The sequence below is a fragment of the Jaculus jaculus genome, chromosome 4 (assembly GCF_020740685.1).
Source record: "Jaculus jaculus isolate mJacJac1 chromosome 4, mJacJac1.mat.Y.cur, whole genome shotgun sequence".
Taxonomy (NCBI): domain Eukaryota; kingdom Metazoa; phylum Chordata; class Mammalia; order Rodentia; family Dipodidae; genus Jaculus; species Jaculus jaculus.
Genome location: NC_059105.1, coordinates 119,377,398 through 119,393,037, shown reverse-complemented (window position 1 = coordinate 119,393,037; position 15,640 = coordinate 119,377,398). Strand labels below are relative to the sequence as shown.

The 15,640-nt window shown below is 44.0% G+C and overlaps 1 protein-coding gene and 1 pseudogene across 4 annotated transcripts in view; one reads left to right on the top strand and one right to left on the bottom strand.

Annotated features, from left to right (window-relative positions):
- Cracdl (CRACD like) overlaps positions 1-15,640 on the top strand; it is a 161,212-nt gene that overhangs the window by 68,484 nt on the left and 77,088 nt on the right. The gene's annotated exons all lie outside the window — the stretch shown is intronic.
- Positions 13,423-15,490, bottom strand: LOC123460250 (annotated as a pseudogene).

Here is a 15,640-nt window from a genome sequence, read left to right as displayed (position 1 = left end):
TCTGTCCCTCTCCCCTAGTCCCTCTCTTCTCAGAGTTACCTTCAATTTTACATATGTATCAAGGAAGGGGATGACTCCTGTCTCTAGGCCAAGCTTTATTTTTCTTTCTTAAAAACAATGAGTACAAGGCCAGGTGTGGTGATACACATCTTTAATCACAGCACTCAGGAGGCAGAGGTAAGAGGATCGCCATGAGTTCGAGGCCACCCTGAGACTACATAGTGAATTCCAGGTCAGCCTGAGCTAGAGTGAGACCCGACCTTGAAATACCAAAAAAAAAAAAAAAAAGATGAGTACAAGATTATGAGGTAATAGGAAGTGCACCTTGACTGAGCTGACCAGCCAGCGTGTTGCCTCACTTTCCCTTCTTGCTCTCTTAGTGAAAGCTCTGTCCTTAGCAGTTTCATGGTCTGTGATTCCAACCCTGTGCTTCCTCTTCCGTCCCACATCAGGGAAGATCCACTGCTGCCTCCTCTTGTTCTTCCAGGCATCTGTCACTTGTGGGGAGACATGGTTGTTGTGGCAGAATTGGTCTTGATACTCCTGCTTTGTGCATTGGGTACATCTCCATTCTCCATGATCCCTCCGCTCCTAAGGATAATAATATCATTAAGCAGTGAGCTGGCACCATTTTTGAACAGAAATTTCTCACAGGAACTTTGTGAGCATTACACATTCCATTTGGTGCAATAATGTGAAACTTATTTTTCTAAAAAAAAAAATAAGGAACAGGCAGATCCTGGCATGACTCACCAGAGAACAATAGTTAGCTCATAATTTATTTTGGTCTTTTTCCCCCTAGAAAAGGAAAAACTGGGCTGGAGAGATGGCTTAGTAGTTAAGTGCTTGCCTGTGAAGCCTAAGGACCCCAGTTCAAGGCTCAATTCCCCAGGACGCACGTTAGCCAGATGCACAAAGGCACGCTTCTGGAGTTTATTTGCAGTGGCTGGAAGCCCTGGCACACCTATTCTCTCTCTCTCTCTCTCCTTCCCTCCTTCTCTCTGTGTGTTTCTCTCAAATAAATAAATAAAAATAAACAATAAAAAAAGAAAAGGAAAAACTGGTTAAGTGTATAGGGCATGGAAGCAGACACTGGGTCAGAGAATCACACAAGCTGGTTCATTCGTGAGTGAGGGGCTCTTAAGCATCTTTGCAGGAGATGCTCACTCACTAGGAAGGGACAGATCAGTCTTCCTGAGGAAAGGCAGTCTAAGCTGAATCTGAAGGATGAAGCGAGGCAGCATCACAGAGACCACCTGGAGCAGGAGGCAGTGATTCTGTGTTCTGTCAGAGGAAGCCATCTACAAAGACCCTGGGCTGTTAGGACATGGGCATCTGGGGCAGGGAAAGTGGGGCTGAGGCCTGGTTTCTGCCAGCAGTGCATAGGGCTCTCGTTGATATTTAGATTTTCCCACACTTATATTGCTCCTCATCCCTGCCTGCATCTCCAGACTTCTCTCTCGTATAGTTTCCTTCTTTCTCCAGCACTTGTTCAGTGTGAGCTTGCTGGAGACAGACTATCAGTTCATCTTTTCTGAAAGTGACTTTACTTGAGCCTTTTTTTTTCTTGCAACCCCCCCCCTCAGCAATGTCAAGTATATAATTTACATACCATCAAATTGACCTTTCTGAAAGAGTCAGTGGGCTGTGTGGACTTTGACAGTTGTTCACCTGTGAATACAAACTAATTTTAGAATATTTTAATCTTCACAAAAGAAACCCTGCACCCATTAGCAATCACCTCCCATTTCCCCTTCTTCACCCAGTGCTCCTCTCCCCACTGTAAGCAGCCTTTAATCTATTTCCTGTCTCAGGGGACTTGTCTACTCTAGACATCTCATCAAAAGGAGCCATGCAGAGCCGGAGAGATGGCTTAGCAGTTGAGGTACTTGCCTGCAAAGCCAGTGGACCCAGATTTGATTTCCTAGTACCCACACAAAGCCAGTTGCACAAGGTGGTGCATGTATCTGGAGTTCATTTGCAGTGGCTGGAGGCCCTGGCACACCCATTCTCTCTCTCTCCCTCTCTCTCTCTCTCTCTCTCAAATAAATAAATAAAATAAAAATAAAGGAGCCATCCAATTATAATCCTTATGATGTTTTCATTTCTCATGTGTTCAAGGTTAATCCAGATTATAACATGTATCAATTATTTATTAGTTTTCATTGCTGAATATCCTATTATATGTACATGACACATTTTTACACTTGTATGCATGTGCAGTCTATTTCATGTATGTGGACACGTGTGTGCAGGAGCACATGTATATGTGTACTTGCATGTTGAGGCCAGATGTTGATGTTGGGTGTCTTTTCTCAATGCTCTACTTTATTTACTGATGCAGAGTGTCTCATTTGAACCTAGAGTTTGCCAATTTGACTAGTCTCTCTAGCCAGCTGCACCAGAGCTCCCCTGTCTCTTCCTCTTGAGTGCTGGGATTATAGGTGGGTCACCATACACACCTGGAATTTAGCTGGTTCCAGGATCTGTCTGGACACTTGTGCAGCAAGTACCACTGAGACATCTCACCCCTATTTTTTATTTATAGACATTTGGGTGTTTCCAGCTTTATTATTTGATAATAATGCTGCTATGAACATTCTAAACATGTTTTGTATGCAGTTTTAATGTAAAATACATGTAAGATAAAATTTACCATTTAGTGGTATTAAGTAGTTTTAGATTATTGTGCAATTATAACCACCTATGCATCTCCCAAAATCTTTCCATTGTTCAAAATAGAAACGTTGTACCCATAAAAAGTCCCTTCTTTGAGCTGGAGAGATGGCTTAGTGGTTAAGTGCTTGCCTGTGAAGCCTAAGGACCCTCGTTCAAGGCTCCATTCCCCAGGACCCACACTAGCCAGATGCACAAGGGGGCACACATGTCTGGAGTTCATTTGCAGTGGCTGGAGGCCCATTCTCTCTCTCTGCCACTTTCAAATAAATAAATAAAAATGAACAAAAAATGTAAAAAATAAATTTTAAAAAGACTTTAAAATAAAAGTCCCTTCTTTGAGTTGGGGAGATGGCTTAACGGTTAAGGTGCTTTTCTGCAAAAAGCCTAAGAACTCATGTTGGAATCTCCAGGTCCCATGTAGCCAGACACACAGTGACACCAGCATGCAATGTCACATAAGCACACAAGGGGGTGCATGTGTCTAGAGTTCGTCCATAGCAGCTGAAGGCCCTGGTGTGCTCATTCTCTCTCTCCCGCTTCCTCCCTCTCTCAAGAGAAATAATAATAACAAAATTCTCAGGGGCTGGAGATATGGCTTAGTGGTTAAGTGCTTATCTGTAAAGCCTAAGGTTCCCAATTTGAGGTTCAATTCCCCAGTATCCACGTAAGCCAGATGCACAAGGGGGTGCGTGCATCTGGAGTTCGTTTTGCAGTGGTTGGAAGCCCTGGCTCTCTCTCTGTTTCTCTCTCAGTCTCTCTCTCCCTCTTTCTCTCTCTCTCTGTCTGTCATTCTCAAGCAAATAAATAAAAATAAACAAAAAATGTTTTTAATTCTCAAAAAAGTCCCTTCTTCCCTATTGTGGCCATCACTGTGACCATTTTGATTGCTTTTGAGTACTCTTAGTGTATCATATGAGTAGGATCACACAATGCTCTTCTTTTGATGCCTGGTTTATTTCAATCTGTAAAATGTCCCCAAGACTTATCCATATTTTATCACGCCAGAATTCTCTTACTAATTTTTAAAACTCAGTTGACAATGCCCATACACATAAACAATATAACAGGATCATAATCCCCTTCCACCACCTCTCTTTTTCTGTTCCTAAATCCCCCCTCCACTGGGCCCTCTCTTCTTTCAAACTAGTCTCTTTTCTATGTGGACCTCATCATTTGTTCCTTCCTATTATGAAGGTTTTGCGGAGGTAGCAGTCAGCCAGTGTGAGGTCATGAATATCAAGGCCCCTTTGTGTCTGGGGGACAGTGATGCAAAGCAGTCCTCCCCTCCTTTGGCTCTGACATTCTCTCTGCCACCTCTTCCACAGTGGTCCCTGAACCTTGGAGGGTGTGACAGAGCTGTTGCTCATAGTGTTCAACACCCTACTGTCACTTCTCAGCACTGTAGTGAGGTATGAGTCTCTTAAGTAATCATTCACGTCTGAAAAAAGAAGCTTCTCTAACCAAAAGGGAGAGAAGCATTAGTATATGGGCATAAACGTAAGTAATTAGAGAGCAGTTTGGTGGGCATACTATATGTATTTAGCCAGATAACAGTAGTAGTTTCCCCTGCTTATGACATCCCCAGCCATAGGTTTTTGATTAGGTTTTCAGTATTAGGTATGAATTTCCTCCTATAGAGAAGGACTCAAGTCTAGTCAGAGAGTAGTTGGTTTCCCCCGTAACAAACATGCCACCATGTTGGTGTATTTGGTCTAGATGTCTAGCTATAAAACTTGAAGGGTCCACTGTTGGTTAACACTGTTGATGACTTTTCTCCTCAGCAGCAGGCTGCATAGGTCTTTCCAGCATCCTGACAGCTAGTCAACAGGGAGGAGGCTTCCAGCTCAGCTCCAGTTGATTTCTCAGTGACCTGCAGCCCAAGCATGTGAAGTCTTTAGCAGTGGGGTCTAACTATCTAGATCTGGCAGGCAATCAAGAGCCTGGGTGGTGGCTTGTAATGTTTTGGAGATATCGGGGCTTTCCTGGCCAACAACTTACTGGAACATATCTTAACACTATCACTGAAGTTTCCTTGTAGAAACCTGTGGCTTCTGGGCACAGCATTACCCACCGCCACATATGCTTCTGCTCAGATTCTCTTTTATTAGCTAGTGGGAAATGGGTTTCCACGTGGTTTACTCATGGGCATTGTTGCAGTCCGGTTCGCATTGCTGATAGAAATCACCCAACCAAGAGCAGCTTCTGGGAAAAAGAGATTTATTTTGGCTTACAGGCTCAAGGGGAAGCTCCACGATGGCAGGGGAAGACGATGGCATGAGCAGAGGGTGGACATCACCCCCTGGCCAACAGAATGTGGACCACAGCAACAGGAGGGTGTGCCAAACACTGGCATGGGGAAACTGGCTATAAAGCCCAGAAGCCCGCCCCCAACAATATACTCCCTCCAGGAGGCCTTAATTCCCAAATATCCATCAGCTGGGAACCTAGCATTCAGAACACTTAAGTTTATGGGGGACACCTGAATCAAACCACCACAGGCATAAACATAAGTAATTAAGAGAGCATTGTTAATTTTGTTTATTCCCCTTCCCACCCTCTCATGTCCTCTATCCCCTCCTTATTAAAATTTTTAAGGGGATTAGAGAGATGGCCCAGCAGTTAAGGTGTTTGCCTGCAAAGCCTAACAACCCAGGTTTGATCCCCCAGTATCCACATAAAGCCAGGTGCACAAAAATGCCACATGCATCTGGAGTTTGTTTGCAGTGGCAAAAGGCCCTGCCCATTCATTCTCTCTCTCTCTCTCTCTCTCTACTTTCAAATAAATAGATAATTTAAAAAAATTAAGGCTGGCTGATAAAAAGGGACTACCACTTTGATATATTTTAATATTACCATTTTGCACATTAGTGGTATGTGTGGGGGATTGACCTGGGGGTGGTAGTGAAATGTTTAAATTCCTTTCTCACTTCCTTTTATTCATGTTACATAGCAGTCTTTTATTAGCATGGAGTTTACATTTGACATACTACAGTTAATATACTCTAGAGCTGAGGATGTAGGTCAGTGGTAGAGCACTTGCCTTGCATGGAAGGCCATGGGTAAGACCCTTAATACAACACAGAGGAAAGAAACTAATGTTTTAGCACTCTACTGTAGATGTCTACCAGCTTATCTTTAATAACATACAAACTACTCCTTTGTTCCTTTCCTCCCTTCTTTCCACTGTTGATACCACAGAATTAGACCTTTTATACAGTGTGCGGTAGTTTGAATGTGAAATGTCTCCCATAGCCTCATGTGTTTGTGATATCAGCCTCATACTCACTCCCCAGACGGTGGCAGTTTGGAAAGTAGAAGCTTGTTGGAGATGTGACACTGGGGTGGACCTTGAGGTTTATTAACCCAGCTCCAAGGCCAGCACTGAGACTACTTCCATCCAGACATGTGATAGCTTCCTGCTTGTGTCATACTTTCTCCTCCTTCATTAAGCTTCCCCTCAAGACTATAAGCCAAAATAAACACTCTCCTCCTATCAGCTTCTTTGGTTGAATGCTTTGTCCCAGCAATGAGAAGGTAACTGCAAGACATTGTGTATCCAAAAATATAAACTAATTTTTAAATATATTAGTGTCAAATAATATAGAAAAGAAAGTAAGAAGTTACAAGCCAAAGTTATAATAATACTAGTTTTTAGATTCATTATACCTTTTAAAAAAGTAATAGTCTCTGTAAACATTAGAAATAAAAAGCAGAATTACAGGGCTGAGGAAATGGCTTAGTAGTTAAGGCATTAGCTTGTGAAGCCTAAGGACCCCAGTTTGATTCTCCAGGACCCATGTAAGCCAGCTGCACAAGGGGGCACATGTATCTGGAGTTTGTTGGCTGTGGCTAGAGGCCCTGGCATGCCCATTCTCTCTTTCTCTCTGCTTCTTCCACTCTTTCTTTCAAATAAATAAATAAAATATTTTTTTTTTAAGTAGAATTGGGCTGGAGAGATGGCTTAGTGGTTAAGCGCTTGCCTGTGAAGCTTAAGGACCCCGGTTCGAGGCTCGATTCTCCAGTACCCATGTTAGCCAGATGCATAAGGGGACACATGCATCTGGAGTTTGTTTGCATTGGTTGGAGGCCCTGGCGTATCCATTTTCTCTCTCTCTCTCTCTGCCTCTTTCTCTCTGTGTCACTCTCAAATAAATAAATAAAAACAAACAAAAAAGTAGAATTATAAGTCATTGCTACAATATTAGTTTTTATAGTCCCCATGTCTTTATTGCAACATTTATTTATTTATTTATTTTGGCGGGCTCTCAGTCTATCCCAGGCTGACCTGGAACTCATTCTGTAGTCCCAGCTGGTCTCGGACTCACAGAGATCATCCTACTTCTGCCTCCCCTCTGCTGGGATTAAAGGCATACACCATCATGCCCATGGAGACCATTATTTCTTTATGAGACTTCTGATTTGTGTCTGTCTTTTCATTCACCTTTCAGGACTCTAGCATATCTTTCTGGAAAGGTTATCAGGATTCCTTGATTTCTTCATCATTTTTTTTAGTTAAATGAATTCTAATGAATTTTTGTTTATTAAATGACAAATGCTTATGTTTTTCTATTTCTATTTTTTAATTATTAAGAACATATTTTGAGCCAGATGGTGGCACATGCCTTTAATCCCAGCACTCAGGAGGCAGAGGTAAGAGGATCACTCTGAGTTCAAGGCCATCCTGAGACTGCATAGTGAATTCCAGGTCAGCCTGAGCTAGAGTGAGACCCTACCTCAAAAAAATTTAAAAAAGAACATATTTTGTATGGATACATCATGTGTGGGTACTATCTTTCCCCTAGGTGCCTTCCTCAGTGGAGTTGCTGGTATTTTCCATGGGGTTGTGGGTTATGGGTTGTAGAAGCAGCAGTCATTGCGGGGAGGCGGTGCCTTTGAGCATGACATTCCAACCTGTGACTCTTACAGTCTTTTTTCTTCATATATAATGAAACATTTAAAAACTAATTTATTTATTTGTGAGGAGAGAAAATGAGAACGTGCCAGGGACTCTTGCCACTATGAACAGAACTGCACATTCATTCTGTATTAGTCAGGGTTTGAAAAGGGAATTTATCAGACTAGTTTACAGTAGTCCAAAAGCAGTTGCAGGCCCGAGAATCAAGGAACCGGTAGCTGCTCATTGCATGTGGTCAGATGGCTCAGCAGTCCCAATCTGCCTCTGAAGGCCTGTAGACTTCCTGTGCCACTGGGTTTCAATCCACATGGGTCTTCAGTTGGTGCTGGTCTTCCATCTGTACTGTTCTTCAATCTATGCTGGAAGGCAGCAAGCAGCTCTGGTAGCCAAGTAGAAGGAAGGTGCTCTTTGCACCCACATATATAAAGTTCACCCTTATATAAAGTTCACATCTGAGAGGGGCCTTCCATTCTTGGGGGAAGGGCTCACTCTGGGGGAAGGACTTCCTTCTTTAGTTAATCCTTCTTGGAAGAAATCTCAGAGACCCAGCCAAAAGGGATTTCTGTGGATTACTAAACAGATCAAGTTGACAACTTAATTATCACACCACTGAACTCCTAGAAATTTCTCTGAGGTGGAAGGTCCTTGAATTTTGGGTAGATTCATTTCCCATCCTCTGATGCACATATGCTGCACCAGCAACTCCAGAGTGGCTGCCACCTCCTGTTAATTCTATCCAATCAGCATAATGTCATTGATATAACGGACCAATGTGACCCTTTGGAAGGGACAGTCAATCCAGAGCCCTGTGATCTAAGCTATGACACTGGGCTGGACAGGTAATATGACCTTGAGGTAAAACAGTAAGGGTGTACTGCTGACCTTGCCAGTTGAAGTCTCCTAGTGGTTGTTATGGACAGTTATGGAGAAGAAAGCATTCACAAGATCAATAGCTGTATATCAGTACCAGGAGATGTGTTAATCTGCTCAAGTAAATATACCACACCTGGTACAGCAGCTACAATTGGAGTGACCACCTGATTTAAGTTTCCAATAACCCACTGTCATTCTCCAGGACCTGTCTGTCTTGTGATTAAGCCAAACAGGAGGGTTAAAGGGAGATGTGGTGGGAACTACTGGTATGGGGAAACTAGATATAATACCAAAAAACAGCCCCCAATAATACACCACCTCCAGGAAGCTTTAATTTCCAATTACCATCAGCTTGGAGACCTAGTATTTAGAACACCTAAATTTATGGGGACACCTGAATCAAACCACCACAATCTTCCCCAGGCCCCCATAAAATGGTAACCATCCGTGATATAAAATGCAATGCACTCAGTCCAACTTTAAAGTCCCTATAGTTTTAGTTAATCCTGCTGATGTTCAAGCATTCCCATAGCCCAAGATTTTTCGACTCAGCCAAAATATCAACACCCACCCCCCACCCCACCCCCGCCAATACTCATAGAGGCACAGAATAAGCATTCACAGTGCAAAAGATGGCATTGGGTATAGCAAAGAAACAGTCAACAAATACAAGGTTTAAAACAACCAGAGCAATCATCAAACTCTGTAGTTTCAAGTCCAACTCCTCTAGTCAGTGACAAATCTCAAAGTCTGATAATTCTAACCAGCACCAATTCTCTGGAGTTCCACGTCCATCCCCCAGCTAGGCTACTCACAGTCCTGGAAAACTTCATCCAGGACAGGCAGCTCTCCTTAGCACCATCTCGCGGTCCCAGCATCTCCACATTCTCACAGCTCCATCAGGTCTCCAGGCAGCCATCCAGAAAACCTTCATTTGCTGTTTGTCCCGTGATATCCTTTTGCAGGCTGCTTTCCTCTAAACTTGCTTTTTCTGACTATAATTCTCTCATTAATAGTATTTTTCTCAGTATTTTTGCCTTATGTTTACTCCTCTTTCAAAAACATTCTTACAATCAATGTTTCAGAATCCAATCCACTTAAAGAGGCAGAACAATAGACCGGCGCCAGGCCAAAGCGTCCTTCGGGCCGACGTTCGCGTCCGCCGGATCAGTCACCGCGCCGGTCCCGGAGGGGACGGGCTGCCACGATCCCGAAGTCCGCGGAGTCACCGCGGCGTGCCCACAGCCCTGCGGGTCGTCGGCTCGCGCCGGCGCTGCCCGGCCACCCGAGGCTGCGGCGGGCGAGACGGTGAAGCGGCTCCGGAAGGACGCAGAGGCCCACGGAGAGCCCGGCAAGGGCGACTCTTACAATCTTTATTCCCCCTCATCTGCAAAATTCTCTGAGCCTTGGTGGGTGTGTTTCAAGTGTACTTCAGTGATGAACTCTTAGGAGCTCTGGAGTGTCCTCAGTATCTGTCTCCTTCACCCTGGTGCTGATTGTCAGGCTCCGCATGGAAGCAGCACTCGCTGCTCATCTCCCTCGTTCCTCTGTGGTTTACTCTGGGTCTTGCCTGAGATGTTAGGGGTGGTTTGTCTCCTCCCGTCTCTCTATCTTCCAAGAAAGACAAACAGATTCTTCAACAGAGAGTAAAACCAGCATAGGTTAAACTGGATAAGTGTTATTGATTTGGGGAGATGGATGTAGTCCCTCTTTTATCCAAAGACTAGTGGGAGCTTGACATTGGTAAGCATAATCTTTGTCTCCATCTAGATATGGGTTCCTTTCCACTGAGCAGATCTCTTAGCCAATCAGAAAGCTATTGGTTGCCTACCAAGGCTGTGTGCCACCATTGCACTGGTGAGTACTTCTTGTCTGGCTGGTTGCTTCTGAGCAGCTTAGACCCCTGCTTGCTCACACCGTTCTTGGCCACTATTCCCCCAGGCTCATGTAGTGCTTTCCAGCACTTGATGGCCTAACTTTCTGGGGACTGACTCCCTTCTGGATTCCAGCCAGGTCTCTATATTCTGTGCCACCAGCATATGGTGTCTTTAGCAATAGGGTCTTACCTTTTACCTCAGGCAGGTAATTGAGTGCTTTGATAGAAGCCTGTCTTATTTGGGGACCTCGTAGGTCCCTGATCAACAGCTCAATATGGGTAGCACCCATTTCTGGTACTGCGAGTTATAGGTTAGAGCCAAAGTTTTTTAAGCTTAGGCTTCATCCCATCCTCTCCACAGCCCTTCCTTTCAGATGCTCCCCCTGTACTCCTGTGAGGGTTACATCTTTTTAGGAGAAAGGTTTCTATGGCACCAGTCTAGTTTGTGTTTATTCTCCCCACACCCTGCTATTCCCCTCCCCCCAAATCCTTCCATCCCTATGGTCTGGACCTCGACTTGGCTGTCAGCCATGTCAGCAACTTGAGCTGATCCAGGTTAGGAACCACAGATGAGTGAGAACACGTGGCGTTTGTCTTTTTGTGGTAGTGTGTATTTGCAGAGTATGATCTGTTCTAAGTCCATCCATTTTCCTAAAAATTTCATTGTATCATTTTTTTCTTACTGTGGAGTAGAATTCCATTGTGTAAATGTACCACAACTTTGTATCCATTCATCCAGTGATGGGCACCTGAGTTGATTCCAGTTCTTAGCTGTTATGAATTGAACAGCTATAAACATGGCTGAGCAAATGTCTCTGTAGTGAAGCATGGAACATTTAGGGTAAATGCCCAGTAAGGAAATAATTAGGTCTGTTAATAATTTTTTTATTCATATTTTTCAGAAATTCTCCCTAATGTAAAAAAAATTATTTATTTATTTACTTACTTATTTATATGAGAGAGCACGAGAGGGAAAGAGGCAGACAGGTAGGGAGAGAATGAGTTATGCCAGGGACTCCAGGCACTGAAAAAAAACTCTAGACACATGTGCCACCATGTGCATCTGGCTTACGTGGGTCCTGGGGAACTGAACCGAGGTCCTTTGGCTTTGCAGGCAAACACCTTAACCACTAAACCATCTCTCCATCCCCATCTCCCTCATTTTTGAGGGAAAGTTTTGTCAGTTATAATACTCTTGGTTGACATTTTTCCCCCTATAAGCACTTTGACTATATCAGCTGTTTACCTTCTGGCTTTCCACATTTATTATGAGAAATCTACTCAGCTGGAGAGATGGCTTAGCTATTAAGGCACTTGCCTGTGAAGCCTAAGGACCCATGTTTGACTCTCCAGCTCCCACGTAAGCCGGACTCACAAAGGTGAGACAAGTGCAAGGTCACACATGCCCACAAGGTGGCACAAGCATCTGGATTGCAGTGGCTGAGGCCCTGGCACACCAATTCTCTGTCTCTCTCTCACTCTGTAAAATAAAAAAAAAAAAAAAAAAAAGAATCTCTGGAATGTCACAAGTCATTTTGTTACCAGTCAGCTACCTGGGGTCCTTTTGCTCTACCCAGATGGGAACCATGGGTACATGAGGAATAGTTTTTCTAGTGTTGGCAGTTCTGGGCTCTTGAGGGCCCAAGGGTTGGATTTTACAGACCCAGGGGCTTTCATCTGCAAGCTCTGAGAGCAAGGGGCCAATTGCTGTAGACTTTGGGAGGCAGAGACTTACAACTTGAGGGCTTCAGGTGTTACAGCTTTGAGTTTTAACAACTAGTGGACCTGCCCCTCTAAAGTTATTAACCTTGGCTTCCAGCAGTGCCGGGTAGCAGCAACAGACAAAGCTAACAGCAGTTGGGGGTTCCTCTGAGTGTCTCACCTGTCCAAGGACCCTCAGTCCTACAGCAACATGTATTACAGCTCTTTGACCAAGGGCTGCAGAATCCCCAACCCTTGACAGTGTCTAAATGACGGTTGGTGGTTGTTGCAGGCTGTGTCAGTTATTCTAAGGTGCAAAATTAAGGCCTTCTCAGTCCTTTTCTGAGCCTGCACCTTTCCCTGGCTTGCACCATGACTAATTTCCCTGAAATGTGGATGCTTCTTAATGGTCTAGTCATTGATGAGTGGCTTTCAGAAAAGGTAAAGAGAACAGTGAAGGGGTGTGAGAAGGGCGGTGGCACCTTAGATCCTCAGGAACTTAGCTGGAGCTAAAGGTCTTGCAAAGGTTTCAGAGCTGCAGCAATGGCCCCTACCTCTTTGAACTGCTGTGATCAGAAGCAGTCATCAAAGAGACAGTCCTCAGTGTCTGGAGGACAAGATCTCTCTGTAGCCCTTTCTGGCCCTTATAAGCTGTTGTTAAAATTCTTTGAATATTTTTAGTTATTTGGGAGAGAGAGTGAGTATGGGTATGCCAGGGCCTCTTACCACTGCAAACAAATTCCAGGCACGTGAGCCACTGAGCACAATTGGCTTTACATGGGTACTGGGGAATCAAACCTAGGCTATCAGACTTTGTAAGCAAGTGCCTTTAACCACTCAGCAGCATCTCTCCAGCCACAAATCCTTTGTTTTTAAATGGATTTTTTAAATAGACTATATGAGAACTCTTTATATAGCCCATGTATTAGTCCCTTATCAGATACATGATCATCAGACATTTCCTCCCAGCCTATTAGTTGTCCTTAGACTTCTTGCTGGACTTTAAAGTCAAGCTTGTAATTATGTACCTATCTTTTAGTGTGTTGAGTATGATATCTGAGTAATTATTACCTAATCCATAAGCACAGACTTATTCCTGTTCTTAGAGTTTTATATATAGTTTTAGTACTCATATTCATATCTGTGATCCACTTTATGTAATTTTTATGTATGCTGTGAAGGAATACAAACTATTGTTTTACATATAGATTTCCACTTCTCCCAGCATGATTTGTTGGAAAAAAAATCCTTTCCCCTATTGAATTGTCTTCTATCAATTTTGGCACAATGTAGTTCAGTACTCTATAATTATTTTGTAATTATTGTGTTTTCCTAATGAAGTAGCCAATTATCGTAGATGGTCATTTTTTTTGCGCTTTAAAAGATATCTTTTTATGACAATATCCATAACATCAACAAGTACATGTTAAGGCTAGTTATCACCATCTCCTTTTGTGAATTTTTTGTTTATTTAGAAAGACAGTAAAAGCCAGACTCCTTGAGGGCTTGAACTGTACCTAAATGAGTGCAGGGAACATAATGTTCATTCAGGCCTACAGTCAGGACGCAGTCGCTCCTTCCCATTCCACAAGATACTGCACCTTTCCATCAAGTGTCACCCGACGAGCCAACACTCGGTACTTTTCACCACATGCGATTCTACTTGCAGCACCAAAGTAACTGGTGATGGAGTTTTTCAGGTGATTGAGCTGCACTTCCTGATCTGCTAGGTTGTTCAGGATCTCAGTGTTGAACTCAAACTGAAACTCTTCCTTGCCTTCATCGTCTTTTACAAGATCTGAGTTCTGAGTCTGGAGTGCTCTTCTTGGAAGACGACCTCTTCTTTGCCACAAATGTGGTATTGCAGCAGGCCAAGACCTTCCTGTGCGAGTTCTTTTTCTAGAGTCAGATAACCCATAATGCCTGGAAGTGCTAGACGAGGTAGTTTCTTTTGCACTGGAGGCACCCGTGAAATCCACATCTGAGGTATTGGATGAATGTGCAGTTCCCTCAGTTCTCCCTATAGAACAAGGTACATCCAACGTAGGATTCTCTGAAATTAATTCCTTATCCAAAGGTGGCTCAGCAGTTTTTTGAATCATTTTTCTTGTATATGGCCCAGGAGGACGACCTACAGATTTTTTCTTTCCCTTTTTTTTCTATCCCATTGCTTACATCCCTTGAATCAGGTTTGGATGCCTTTCTGCCTTTGATCTTAAATTCATGGGATGTTCCTTCAGGTTCAGGTTCTTTCTCTGCTTTGAAAGCCACATTTGGTGGCACAGGAGGGACACGAATTCGTAATCCAAACAAATGCTTCTTCTTTTTTATTTCTTTCCCAGACATAAACCTCTCCAGGGTGCAATCTGTCGCAGTTTTCATTAATGTATGTCATAAGCTCAAGTTCGGAATCAAAGTATTTCTTCTTGTGAATAACACTTAGGTTGTAAAGGCATAGGTGTGCTATATCTACCCACTGCGATGGTAGACGTTTGAGGTATTCTGGTCCAGAACTGCAGACAGAGCAAATAAATGTATAAAACCTATCTCCAAATAGCATTGGCTTTTGAAGGCATTGCACACAAGCTTCATGAAATCATTGCTTACATTTGCAGCACTGCAGCATTTTTAAATACCAGTCTCCAGGGCCTCCACAATAGCAGTAACACTGCTGGACATTGGGTTTATGACCTGCATCCCATTCAAGGTCTGCCACACTATAGGGTAATGTCTGCTTCGTGACTTGCAATGCTTTGGCATTTGGTCCTTTCTTCAGCGCACCACCCCTCTTGGCCACACTTATCACATATAACCATTTCATCGGGAGCTTCTGAATACTCTTCTTGACATACTGTACGACCATTTCCCCACTTCCAGTGGCTCCTGTTTGAATGTCCTTCCAGAGAACCGAGGATTTGGAACTGTCTTCAAATATGATGAAGCAGCTCTGTTTCAATATGTTTATCTTTTTGATAGTTCCAAGATAAAACAAGCCATCTGACCATCTAGCTAGGACATCCTGACCCTCTTCAAATTTACATGCTGGCTTTTTGGCTTTACGTCCATCCTGTAAAGACAGCGTGGTCAAGGATGTTGGGGTCTTTGGGTTTCGACGGAAAGGAGACCGCTTGTGGACCAGTGAATTACCTGCTCCTGTGGAGTCTCATTCGGTCACTTCAGTGGTGCCAACCGCTTCACACAGGAAAACAGGACCAATCGCGTCCCCCCGTGGGTGCTTCCCCGCTGAGCCCGGGCACTTCACTGGGCACCCGCGCCCCACCGGGCACCCCGCGCACACAGACGCACGCACGCACGCACGCACGCACGCACGCACGCACACGCCGAGGTCCTCGCGGGACGAGGGTCTGGTGGGGGCGGGGAGGGGCCGAGCGAGCGTCCGCACACCGGCCTCAAACGCAGAGCCCTTCGCTACAGCCCTTCGCCATGTTGGTTTCCCGCGGAGCGCCGGTGCGCAGCGGCTCCGCGGCCGAATGGAGAGATGGTCGTTTTTTAAATCCTTAATTGCATTTGTATTTTAACTGCTATTAGTACACCTACTCCATCCTTATTGTTTGTAGGTTATGAGTTTTTCTTTT